The 14351-nt window shown below is 39.3% G+C and overlaps 1 long non-coding RNA gene across 2 annotated transcripts; it reads right to left on the bottom strand.

The window, feature by feature from the left end:
* Nucleotides 1-926: 926 nt before the first annotated feature.
* LOC145988282 (uncharacterized) lies at nt 927-13549 on the bottom strand. Of its 2 annotated transcripts, none has more exons than XR_014441730.1 (4): nt 13453-13549; nt 4325-4401; nt 3652-3770; nt 927-1136 (listed from the first exon to the last, which is right to left on the bottom strand). It is a non-coding gene; the product is annotated as an uncharacterized LOC145988282 (long non-coding RNA). The 2 variants fall into 2 exon arrangements; XR_014441729.1 differs by lacking the exon at nt 13453-13549 and adding an exon at nt 5431-5482.
* Nucleotides 13550-14351: the final 802 nt, after the last annotated feature.

Below are 14351 nucleotides of genomic sequence, written 5' to 3'. Positions count from 1 at the left end.
AGAAACTTTTATTATTATTATTATTATTATTATTATTACTGATATTATTACTGATATTATTGTTTTTATTTTTGTTGTTATTATTATTACATTACTTTTACTACTACTTATGTTTCATTTAATTACATACATTTGTAATTTCCACATTCAGTATATCTATATACAATTTGGATAACTGTGTACTTAACATTAATTCATGTAGGACAAAAAGCTGTTTTTTTACAGTTAGGTAAAATCAGTGTAAAATAGACTAAGCTTAAATGTAACCCTATTTCAAATAATAATAATAATAATTACTGTAACTTACGGTCTGGTCTATTAAGTCACAGAAAACAATACCTTATGTTATAAAAAATCTCTACAATTTTATAATTTTAATTACATTAACTCTTTCCAGAAATCTCAGGGAGGGGGCATGGATGTGGCACAAGCGAAGGGGAGCGAGAGGAGAAAAAAATTACTATCCACTTAAGTTCGCGAGTTTGCAGGGGGTTTTCATACCTTGGTAGAGCTGTGTGTATGAGTAAGTGTGTTTGTGTAATCCGATATCGCAACCCCGAACCTTGGATCCTGTATCCGATTGGAGAGGGCGAGCAGGATTGCATCCCCTTCAAAAGCGTGGCCAAGGTTGGTGGGAGCCATACGCTCCCCCCTCCTTTGACCTAGTGTACCTAAAAAGGCAAGAAATAATGGCAAAATAATGACTGACTAATAAAAAATGAATACGTGAATCCCCCCCTCCCCCAACTTTTCCAAACTCCTTGGCACGCCGATGATCCTCTTGCCACCATCAAATCCCGTCTGTGATTGGGATGTATCCAAGCATATTAATCTTCTTATAGCTACTAGGCTACCTCAAATTATAAACGAATAAGGAAACTTTTTATTATGACTTAATTTATTTATTTATTTTACAGTCAGTTTGTATTAAAATATTTATGGCATTTCAGTGTGTTCATTGATGAGTTTTGTACATCCACAACAATCCTTAATGTCAAACAAATTCTTTCCTGGTCCAATGTTGTTACATTATGCTTTCCGGGTACATAGTTCCTTTGCTGCTCCCTAGATGGCTCTGTCCTCCATAAGGTAATTAAAATTTAAAGAGCTGAGGTAATTTACATGTTGGCAACAATCTAAATAATAAAGAGATAGAAGATATTAAGTGAACTAATTCAATGTGAAGAAAGCTATGACTTTATAGTCAATAGAAACATTTTTTAACAACTTTCCAATATACCAGTAAAAAAGAGATTTGTTTCGGAGCTGATATTTTAGCGTATTTTACACGACTACACCATTCCCTGTTTAGCTCCCTATTTTGAAACATTACAGGATATATCGCTTCGAAAAGATAAGACATGAAATTATCCCCTGGGCATAACTTATAGGCACGTACATTCTTTACAACAAGGAACACTTCCATTTTTCTACAGCGAATACTTTTTACACCCAAGGATGTAACACCGTGATGTGCTACATAGAACGGTATGTTCGCAATTTTTTAAAAATACAAATTTCAGAGCTGGAATTAATTTTTACAACGCTTTCATTTAATCTTGAAACCAATTAAAGAAAACATTATTATCATAATCATAATTACTTCCTCTTCCTTTCAGGAAGAAAGATGCTTCATACCGTGTCCTCCCGTTTCACCTTATTGCGTTTTCACCTCCCCCAATAGAATTTCAAGTGATTTATGTGACACGAACTTTCTAAGGCGAAACGGGACATCCCATTTCGCCTTACACACAAAAAATTTCCCACCTGGGAATATTATCGACTTGAAGGGTAATTCATAATTGTTGCGCAGAGCTAGTGATGTTGCCTACCTTGGCTCCCATTGTCCTGTCGGTTAGGTTAGGTTAGGTTAGGTTAATAATACATTAATAATAATGACCCTTAATGTCGATAATATTCCCTGGTGGGAAATTTTTTTATGTGTAAGGTGAAACAGGATAATGCGAAATGGGATGTCCCGTTTCGACTTAGAAAGTTAGTGTCACATAAACCACGCGAAATTGTATTGGGGGAGGTAAAAACGCAATAAGGCGAAACGGGCCGTAACCTTTGATACGACGTTGTCAAATTGCTTTCTCTTATTACATACGGATCGATTAGTTATATTCAAATTACAGCCTGTGCTCTATTGAAAAGAATGACGTATTCTACTATGTTGTGTGGTGTGCGTGCCTCAGAAATGATTTTAGGAGCAGAAAGTGTTTGGGGCTTTCCATTTTTTACAATATTTCAAGAGCTTTTAAAATGTCCTATGCTTAGTTTCGTGAGCATTTCCTAAACGTTTAGTACCTTTAGCCACCACATTTAGCTTTTAGCGCTAGTTTGTTTGAGTTTGTTTTGAGTCCATTCTGTGCTCAGGTAGGCTAATTAATAAGGGACTGGACCTACAGTTTGAATTGGGATTCTAACCACTATTTGCCTCTATTAGGTATCAAACCTAGGGCCACTATTAATTCGAGCTCTAAATATAAATCTTATTAGTATAAAATACATCTTAATACCGGATGTTCCGTTCAAATCTCCCTAATTTCAATTAATTACTGTGAACGAAGTACGATGAATTGTGAAATGACTATAACACCAAATGAAAGGCCAGATCTTCAAGTTTTGATTTCATAACTTGAAGTTGTCCGTTTGCTCACTACGCAGCGCCACTGTCGCATAAATTAAAATGGCAACTGTTCAACAACGAACGCAGGCAGTGGTGTGGTATGCTGAGACAAAATCTGTGATTGCAACGCAACGAAATTTCAGACGAGTGTGCGGAGGAGTTGCACCTGATGCTAAATCAATTACGCTGCTGTTTAGTAAGTTTCTAACAACCGGCAGTGTGCTAAAACAATCTGGTGGAGCTCGGCGTCGTGTGCCAGAGGAAAAGGAGGAAGAAATTCGAGCGGGGTTTTAGAGAAACCCAAGTAAATGCATCCATCCTCCAGGCATCTAGGCAATTCAATGTGCCTCCCAACAAGAATGCATGGAGTTCTGCACAAGCGGCTTCGGTTGTATCCGTATAGAGTGCAGATTGTGCAACAATTGAAGCCAGAAGAAAAGCCGTATCGCATAGAATTTGGTATGGAAACCCCGTTCGAATTTCTTCCACCTTTTCCTCTGACACACGACAGCGAGCTCCACCAGGTTGTTTTAGCACACTGCCGGTTGTTAGAAACTTACTAAACCACAGCCTAATTGATTTAGCATCAGGTGCAACTGCTCCGTACATTCGTCTGAAATTTCGTTGCGTTGCAATCACAGATTTTGTCTCAGCATACCACACCACTGCCTGCGTTCGTTGTTGAACAGTTGCCATTTTAATTTATGCGACAGTGGCGCTGCGTAGTGAGCAAACGGACAACTTCAAGTTATGAAAACAAAACTTGAAGATCTGGCCTTTCATTTGGTGTTATAGTCATTTCACAATTCATCGTACTTCGTTCACAGTAATTAATTGAAATTAGGGAGATTTGAACGGAACACACTGTATATTCTGTGGCGAAGGACATATGACCACTTGTCAAGTTGTAAAGATTCCTAGAATATGGAATCAACTCCTGTGTTAATGATTAATAAATTTTCAACAAAGATTTTACTCTTAATTTACACTATACATTGTTGCTCCTTGGACCATGTTACCTGTAGCTAAGGCTACATCCAATCTTTAGTGCCAATGTCCATAATATGGTGGGTAGTGTGGATGCTCGTGATAGCCACCATGTCCCTTGTACTTCGGAGGCAGGTACACCGTCTTCACGCTAGAAGAAACAAGAGGGTGACAGTCTTAATATTCTTTCATATTAATACAGGGCAATTCAAAATAATTTATCATATTTGAAATGGCCATCTGAATTTACAACGCCAAAGTGACAAGTGATTCTTAAAGATATGATAACTAAAAACTCGTGGAATTCCATATCACATCGCTTCATGTCGCCACTTTAATTCAACGGAAAAAATGGTAACCGAACAGCAAGAGTGTAACTGTATGATGCAATGGCACCATTGCCCACAGCAATGTGGAGAAACTCTAAAATCACATTCCTACTGCCGTGTGAAAAGAACTACTGGACCGTGTGTTATAAAGTGCAGATATCGTCTTATTCAGAGAATTCGCATGGAGTATTTATACGGTATGAGATGAACTTTAGGCGTTACTCTATACAATGATGTATCTCTTACCAATATGACATGGTAAGCTCAAAATATATGAATAATTTGGAATTTCTCTGTATATAAAAATTAAGTCATAAAATCATTTGTCCAAAGAAGGTTATACTTCAATGTTACCCATCTATGTTGGTATACTTACAACTTCTTCACAAAAATTGGAAAGAAAAAGGCTTCTGTTGCAATGGCGTACAGCGAACCCAGAAGGAACAGTGATACCTGAAGGAAAATTAAGATAATGTAAGCAAAGATATTTCTTTATTCACTTTGGAGGAATATTGTACAATTTAAGGTTCTGCCCTGAGCATCAGTGCATCAGTGCAAGGAAATTTTACTAATACTTACTCTGCCACAAACCCATACATATTCACAATAAATTCATAACGACAGGTTCAAAAATAAATAATTTATCGTAAATTGTTTGATTGATTGAGTTGGTGTTTTAAGTCCACTTTATTCACAGTAAGGCGGATCGGGACTGGACCTACAGTTTGAAGTGGGATCCGAACCACTAGCCTCCAGGGACGCCCATCCCCCCAAGCCCTATGACGCACTCCCCCCCAAAAAAAGTAGAACATCCCCCCTTTATGCCGAATTATTTACTCAAAGTATTTTGGTCAGACAAAATTTGCGGAACAATGTACGTAACACAGACATATTTAAGCAATATGTGTTTACTTCACGTATTGTTTACAATGTAGACAATTACATGTAGGCTATATTGTATATTACTTGACACTGATTGAAATAACATTTTACACAAAAATAATAAAAAACTTCTGACGTTGTTGCAGCAAGCTTATTGATAATTTTCTCGATTGGCTCGACTTTAAAATATCGGACACTCAGAATGGAATGAAGGTAGACATTAACCACTCATCAGCCATACAAGAACGTAGTTGGTTTTTAATGGTTCTAATTACACTCATTGTGCGTTCTGCAGAGCAATTTGTCAACTTATTTATATAATACATGCAAATTTGGAAATGTTGAAAACTGGACAACACGGTATGGTTTAAGAAATCCATTTTTAACCCATTTCTGTAGATCCATAACTTATTCAGAACCCGTCATGTCGTCTGTACCTGAACTTTTTAACTTTCTCAATCCCATCTTCCCTATCGCGATTAACCACAACGTAAAAAACCTAACGTTAAAAAACTCAATATTAATAATAATGTTTCCATTGCAAAGCATCAGAAACACTTAAACAGAAAGGATAGCATAAAGAACTTTTAAAATAATTACCGTTCATGTTTCTCGTGGCTCGTCTCATTAGGCTGATTCTGTTCACCTGGTCCTGAACCTAAACTTAAAGCACTTTCGTCATTGGTGTAATTTTGCCAAGGCCCACTTCCAAATTTAACTTCCACAGTTTTGTACTTTATGGGAAGATTATTTTTAGTTTTATATTCATGTTTAAGTTCATAGTGTTTTTTCCACTTATCCTGGCAATGAATGGTATTACACGTGTACTCCACACACATGTATTTGAACTGTCTTCTAAGACTCTTTGGAATGAATGTTCCCCTTTCAATTTACATAGTCAACAAAAGTAAGCTTTGTTTAGACAACGAAAACTGACAGTATCTTACAATTATCCAGTCAGTCGTAGCACAGGAACACAACAAGCGAACAGTGGCGCCGATTGGGTTCCAAAACTAGGGGAGCAAAGCGTCCAAAAGAGGGAGGTGATAATTCGCCAACGCCCCCCCCCCCCCCCAATCGCCGCCACTGCAAGCGAAACAATTCGTGCATGAAATCATCCAACACTAAAACTGAAGTCTGCAGTGTCCGAAAAACACCAGACATTGTTTACTACTGGCCAAGATGCCAACAATCGAAAGGTGCATAACATTCGAAACCTTTCATTGCAGTTGAAATGAAAAGAGTAAAGAAAGAAAAAGCACGGTTCGCATTCATGTTTACGAAACTTCCTAGGCTCACTGCCATTGTTAGTATACTGAACCGTATTTTTAACATTTTGTCTGCTTGACTATGCGAACAGCGCATCACCCCCTTTCCAAACTGATTCAAAAGGCATATGCGGCGGGTGGTGCTTCATTTCAACCCAGGGGGTGCTCGTTCGGCGGCGCAGATCGTATGCGCAGTTGTCCGTGGATGCATGACGTCATCATCGAAACACTCGGCACGGAAAAGGCTGGTTCCTTATGCAAATATTGAGAAATTTGACAACGAATATCTTCTAAAATATAGTAGCAAGGGAAAAGTTACAACTTTTACTGTTAAGATTCATCCTTTCTAATCAGTTTATCACAAAAGTTGATTCAAATGTGTAAAATGGTTTTCAAGAAATCGTGTTACGAAGGAACCACTGTTTTGTTCTCTCCAGGCTTCCAATGTAAGCGCGTTGGATTTCTTTTTGCTCTATGTTTTGAAATAACATTATTTTGTTCTTGTCAACTGAAATCATGCCTAAATGCTATGGAAAGCTGTGAAAACTATTATCAGAAAACTAACGGAAGAAATCTAAAATATCACAGCTTGATTGATATAAAAACATGCGAGATTGCCATTTTTGTGAAAAAGGCATTGTGCGAGATCTAAAAGCAGAACTTTATAATATTGTATGTAAATGTAAGGGTGTAATAAACGTGACTGCTTCCCAGGCACGTATCCAGGGGGGGGGCTTAGGGGGCTCAAGCCCTCCCGAAAGTTTTCGGTTTACACTATATAAAATGAGATTTTTTGTTTCTTGTGGTGTCAAATAAAATAATCTGACGTTAATTTAAGGAGAGAAATAATTATCGAGGAAAGACGGAGAATATTCTATAACCCTGTTATTGGTAACAGCTCGTATCCAAGGTGGGAATCAGGGGGCTCAAGCCCCCTTCAGAAAATTTTCAGTTTACGCTAGATAAAATTAGCTTTTTGGCTTCTTGAATAATATGGTGATAATTTGAGAGAGATAATTATCTAGGCAAGACGGATAATGTTCTATAAGCCTGTTATTGTTAATAGCACGTATCCAAGGTAGGGATCAGGTGGTTCGAGCCCCCCCCCCCCCCGCTCCCCAAGGAAATTTTTCAGTTTACACTGATAAAATTAGGTTTTTGACTTCTTGAATAATGTGACGATAATTTAAGGAGAGAAATACTTATCAAGGCAAGACGGAGAATGTTCTATAACCCTGTTATTGTTAATAGTGCGTATCCAAGGTGGGGAACGTAACTCGTGGACTCCCCCCACGAGGAAAGTTTTCATTTTACACTAGATTAAATTAGGGTTTTGTCTTCTTGAATAATGTGACGATAATTTTAGGAGAGAAATACTTATCAAGGCAAGACGGAGATTGTTCTATAACCCTGTTGTTGATAATATTGATCGTAAACTTTTCTTACGCTTTCGGTGTTGTCGTAGCGAACTTGAACACTATGTAGAAGAGACTTGTCAGCATTTGGAAGGTGCACAACAAAGGTAGCGCCGCAGGTAGGGCGATTCGGATTCATTGTAATTTTTTAATCTCTGGAAAGCGCGAGAGGGAACGTTCTTTAAAAAGAGGAGTCGAACTACTGGCAATATTTACGAATCGTTTTATCTGCGAAACGTTCTAGAATATAATGAGGATATTAATATGCGGCTTCAATTTCCCGGTTGATCTGTACAACAGAATAGGTGGAGACTTCAGAGGTAAGTGTGACAATTCATACAGTCGATTTGTGATCAGTCAGTGTCCATTGGTTGCTTTATAAGATCCAGTTATTCGAAAATGAAATGGACTAAATACCGTAAAGTAACGAAGTCTACCACTAGTTCCAGTTCGGTCCCAAAGCTAAAGACATTGACGACAGCGGTACTTCGAGTAGTGCTACGAGTAGTTCGGGTCGAAAGACGAAGAGATCGAAGATCTCTCTAAAGTGAATATTTCGGCAGTATCGGGCTGGGCATTGGAGCGATTTATTAAAAAAGAAAGCTGCACAGATCAACTGAAAATCAAAGTTTTGAGTGATGATTTGGTTGTGCCAGGACCAAATTTTGTGTATGCAGTCAGAGAATTTCATGGCATAAAAAAATACTTTTGTTTAAGGCTACTTGGTTCGACACACACTCAACAGACAATTTTGGACACTTGCGAGTGCTTAGGCATGAATATGAACAATTTGGTGGGCTTCGGCTTTTATAAGAGCTGCAAACATGGGAGGACAAGACACATTAGTAGTGTTCAGGCTCGAATGAGAGAGAAATATTCGTGAACTGTCTGATTCCAGTTCCCAGCACACAGTTTGAATCTTGCGTTGTCGAGTGGATTGTGCATTCCGTGCATGTGTAACACCTTCGTAAAAACACTTCTGGTACATAGATGTTTTGATGCCTGATGAGAAGAAATGGACAAACATACATACTGAGATGGTTCCGGCACACAATATTAATGCATGGAAACAGAGGAGTTGAGTGGTAGAAAATGTCCCGATTTCACGTTCTGATTAAAATGACAGTCTTAAACAGTGGCGACGATTTAGGAGATAGTTGCTCCCCATTCTCTTGCCTCCACACTATCACACTATGGCCTCTTAATACTTGTCTCCTTGTCCACCCCCCTCCCCACATTTTGGAACCCAATTGCCACCACTGGCCTTAAACATACAATTGTGATACCCCTTTAAAAAATGGTGTTCAGCCGCCGCCTCGAAAGGATTTCCTGGATACGTGCCTGCTGCTTCCCGTAAAATATCACTGCACTCTCCACGTTCTTCTTCTTCTGTCTTTTCTTTGGCGCCGTCAATAGCTTCAACAGGTTGTTTTTTTATATATATTTGTCACATATTTGTTTTAATTAGTATTCTGCTCGTTCCGCCACCTGAACGCAGCAGCTACGGCTCGAAGGGCAGTGTAGTTACACCGGAAGAAGGCTCGGAAATGGCAGGCTTCAGAAGTTAACTCATCCAAATTACATTAAACAGGTATGTGCTCTCTCTAAATTTAAATCATAGTTCACAAATAATTTCATTAAAAGTTTTAAAAGTATCTGTTTTATTTAATAGCGTATTAATTGGTGCATTCTTCTCCAGCATAGCCATAGGCAGTGATCACACTACGGGGGGGGGGGGGTTGCAGGAACGCCCCCCAATTCTCGTTCGACAATTTCTCTCTCTCTCTCTTATCTGCCCCCAGTAAAACGACAAAATAAATAAATGAATGAATGCTCTTTTAGCCAAAATATGCATTTTTGTGTCGTATGTAACGGAATAATAAAAATCTTTACTATTGCGCTGTCACTAGCTACAACATATTTTGATTTCTATTGTTCCCACATATTTATTTTAATTTTAGTATTGTGAATCATATTCCACTGTGTTACCTCACGTAGCCCCCCCCCCCCTCACACACGTACGACTTCAGTTGTAAGTTTTAGACTAAGCTTGTCAAATATCCACTTATATCTTTGTATTCTTGAGCCATTTAAAAAAATCATTTCGCCCCTTCTTCTGGACTATTTCATAGGAATGTTTTCCCACTGGAAGCCCCTTTGCAGATCGAGATCCGGGGATAGCCTTCCCAAGCCAGCGTCCCTTCCAAATACTCTCTTGGCCTCATGAAAGACAAATACTGTATATGTATTTCTACGAAATATTAATTTGACTTGGCAGTTTCTCTTTTGGAACAGGAATAAGTTTTAAATTTTAATAGCTTATAAATTTACACTAGCAATTTTGAGTAAAGGTTTTGCGTAACCCTAAAAGTACATTTAGAGACTGCAAGGTCAACTCCCGATATTTCAGATATATTAATAATTTTCATCACAACGTCTCGCATATTAAAACATAGATGCCAATTTCTGTTTATTTCCTTGTAATGCTGACCTCCGTGGCGTAGTGGTTAGCGCAACGCTTTACGATGCCAAGTGCCCCCAGGTTCGAATCCCCGCCCGGGCATGGGTCTACTTTCCTTTCTTCAATTTCATCATATCATCACGTATCCTCATCTTTGCGATTAGCCATATGTGACAGATAAGCGAAGTAAAATAAACTAAGTCTATTAATCAATTATTTTTTAAACTCTTTAATTCTTCTTTAGCATGCCACGTTTTTGTTAAAATTATATTACGATTTGTAAAATGACGAAATTCTAAAGGAGAACACGCAACTTTCTTTGTAGCGCATCGGTCAGAAAGTTTCAGGAATATGAATTTTCAAAATACATTTTTTCACATGTACTTTGCCCCCTTTTAAAAGTAGCGCGTTTTCAATTATGTTACTAATCATTAAAAGGATGCCTCAATACCATCTTGGAGGATGACAATTATTATTTTCCCCCTCCTAAAAGTAATAATATACTTTCGCTCTCTGAATCTCCCATATAAATGCTAGGGGCCGTCTGCTTCAGCCGAGCTCACTGCTTCTCCGGTGACGTCACGCGTTCGTGCAAGATCGGCAATCTTCGGATGGCTTTACCTAATCTCTATATTCCTTGATTTCAACCCCATCGCAGCGATCACCCACAAGTAGGTACAAAATCTGTACGTAACCATAACTAAAAATCAATAGCAAGTCAAGCAAATGAAAGGATGCCCCCATTTTTGTGTAAAGATATGTAGAAGTGGCAGCTAAACTATAAAATTTTGTCCCTCAACAAAAATTCCCATGACGCGTCATGAATACCCCCTGTGGGCACCCCTGTGTGCCTCCACCGGGTATCGAACCCGGGACCCCTTGATTACAAGGCGACGAAATATTTTAAGAAGGTACTAAGGAGGCTAGCTACCCTTTCTGTTAGTATGGTATGCCGGAATTGTACAGTGTAATAACTAAGACAAGGACTTTTAAGAACCAAAACATGAATAATAGGTACAGTCACTGGCAATATAAATGGAACATCTAGATCCTGAAGATTAGAGCAATGTATGCACTGGAGCCGTTGGAAGCTAACGCCGATTTAACCTGGCTGGTAACCCGAGAATACCTGTTCGAACCAACTCAATCCATCAAAACAACCCGTAGGGGTTCGATTGAATTTGTATCTAAGTCCACTTTATGCACAGAACAGCTACTCGAACCCGTAACAACAGTACGAAATAAAGGGGGCATTAATCAAACCAACCAATCAGCTAGTTAAAGACGGTCTCCAAAGCCAGAAAACAATGAAGATGGGACTGAAAGCTCTGACAACGTGTTACACAATGCAAACCGGTATGGCAGGCCCTGATCTTCAGATGCTGTTGCGCTACGAAGTTGCCTTTTTTCAGCTAATAGATAGACTTAACAGTGAAACAAAGCTCAGTAAGTTGGTAGAAGTACTGACAAAAAAGGTAAAAAAAGGTAAAGTGTTCCCCTGTGCATAGCACCACGCCATTAAGGCGTATAGGGGGTGTGGGGGTAACGCCCCACACTTTCTTGATCCGGTCGTGAGTGGGGGTGATGTGATCAGCATCACGCCCCTGACCGCCTTTACCCTCCAGGGTTTCCCCCAGGTACCCATGTTATTCGACGCTGGGTAGGCGCCGGGGCCGCTTCCACCGTTAGAAAAGTTCCGGATTTGAACCGGCCGGGGACCGGGAACCCGGGACCTTGAGCATGGTAGTCAGACGCGTTACCGACTGAGCCACCGCGGCCACCCAAGAAGTACTGACGTGTTTGTGATTTTATATTGGGAAGACCCAAGTTTTTTTTTTATACCAGATGTAGTATAAGTAGTCTTACTATTGTTAGAAGAAACCGGTAACTTTATTTTGTACATAAACTGATCTAAACTATACTCGAGCCCGCTTAGTGCTAAGGCCTGTCAAGTAGTCTTTCACTGGATAAGGCATGTTCAGCGCATTATCCCACCACCCTTTTGTTTTTTTAGGGGGGGGGGTTCGAGACCGGAATCTTTTACTTCTTCTTTCCTAGTCTCAATTGTCCTCATGATGCTTGATCGACACAGACATTTTGGAGCTCCCACCGGAGATCGAACCCGAAACCACTCGCAACAAGGGTGAGAGCTGTAACCACGTGGCGTAAAGTGTTTAAATGGGATTTTTATATATGGTTATGAGAAGCAGTAAACACAGTAAGTCAGTCTTCATGAGGTGATTAGGTAACTTTCTCTTCAACGTCAATGCAAGCTTGAAGGTCTAGTTCCACATTCTCACACGCAGCGCTGCAAAACTCAACTGGAACAGCATTTAATCCTCAATGAATGCTGCAGTTCATCCAGATACTGTACTCGGTGTTGGTAAACGTTGTTCTTTAAGTAGCCCCATAGAATGAATGAGGTCCCGTTTCTCATGCAGTTTTGCATAACTGACATGCTCGTATATTGAAAGCACGGTGCTACAGACGGAGTCTACTAATTCCACGATTTCTTTGAAATTGTACATTAGGACCCAGAAACGGATCCAGAAATAATACATTTGAGGAAACCTCACCAAGGTGAGAATATATTCTAACAGAATTTTTCATTGTTATATATAAACAATATACATAGTAGCCAGGGACCGGTCTGGTCTAAATGATACAGAGATATGGAGTCCTTGGTCCGAATGTATGTATATTATAATAATTTATTATTATCATACTTCCTGTCATTGCGACCTCCGTGGGTTAGTGGTTAGCATAATGCGCTTGGACGCGAAGGGTCCCAAGTTCGAATCCAGAACTGGACATGGGTGTTGATTGTGAGTGTCCCTTCATCAAGCCACAAGTAGCAGAAAATCGAAGTAAATGAAATCAATCAACCATTGCGATAAGCTATCCAATATAAAGAAAAGCAAAGAACGACGAACCTGTTAACATGTTAAACTGGGGGAAGGAAGCGGGATAGAACATTACAGTCGCCAAAAATATTGATCATAATCACATGGGCCTATATGAAACTTTAACAGTAGTTGGCACCCAGTAAATAATAGGTCCCCGGGTGAATGCACATTGTATATTGGTACTTTAAACTGTAGGTCAAATCACGATTAGGCCTTCTGAGCATAAAGTTCAATTAGACTTCGACAACTCTTTTGACTGGAAGTTGGGATAAGTGCTTGCCCAACCTTTAGATCCACACCTTCATGATAGTATGTCAAAAACTAAGAATTGAGAAGTAAAGGAGCAATAACCTTATCTTTTTTATTTGATTCGAAAAAAAATCGTGGTTCGCTGAAACTCTAACTGCCGCTGTCCACTGTATAGAAAGATGTTGAAAACCAGATTTTTTTTGCGCAAAACACCATTGGTTGTAGCATATTTAAAAAAAATATATTTGTATAGATACTTTTTGAACACCTGTTTCCGGAATTACTATACAAAAACAAAGCTTATATGTAATAAAGTAACTTACCAGCAGACGAGTCCTCATGTCTGTTGACATTCACTATCACACTAACCCCGGTCTTTTCCGCGGCATTCTTTTATCCAGAGAAACACAGGAAGATGCCGTGTCACTATTGGTTGCTGGAGCGGAATCATTGGCACAGAACGCATCCTCCGATGACAGTGACGTCACCATATGGCCCTGTCCACTATGGCAGAGTCGTAATCCGAATACGTTCGATAATCGTACAGCATGTGCAATTATTATGATCTCGTCGTCCAGATAGCGTCTCAACCGTGGACATTTTGCTGCTTCGTTGTTTCTTCCTCTATTTCTGCAATCTTCGAAACTAGCTCGCTTTCGTTTTCCCGTTATGGACTGTTTGATGCACTGCTTGTCGCAAAACGGTACCAAGTACACGGGAAATGTATTTTTTGCTTTACAATTATCGTGTTACATAAAGGTAAATAGTATAGGAGAATTGATCACAAATTTGTCGTCTACACTGCCACATTCGGCACACGAGCCAATTCTTACATCATGGGAAATTCCTAAAATCCTCCTGCCTCCGTGGTGGAATGGTTAGCGTAATGTGCTACAAAGCTTCGATTTTTTGGTAAGAGATAGATGTATCTTTGAGTTTGTTCTATCGTCCATTTCATCAGTTCATCCACGCCGTTGCGATTAAACCAAACGATAGAAAAGCGACGTAAAATATCCCAAATAGAAAGAAAATATCTAAAATCCATTCTCCAGTCACCGTCTTCATTACACTATCGCCCTATAATAGGAATAGACCCATAAACGAAAAAGAGAATTTTACAGTCGGTTAATGTATGCGACTTAATTTTCAGAAGATCTGGGTTTTAGGGGAAGTTACAGCTAGCATGCGAATAAACTTTTTTTCTTTGGGGGTGGATGCTACC

Source organism: Lepisma saccharinum, chromosome 5 (assembly GCF_977018435.1).
Source record: "Lepisma saccharinum chromosome 5, izLepSacc3.1, whole genome shotgun sequence".
NCBI lineage: Eukaryota > Metazoa > Arthropoda > Insecta > Zygentoma > Lepismatidae > Lepisma > Lepisma saccharinum.
Note: the sequence above shows the minus strand (reverse complement) of the source record. Positions and strands in the feature narration are given on the sequence as shown.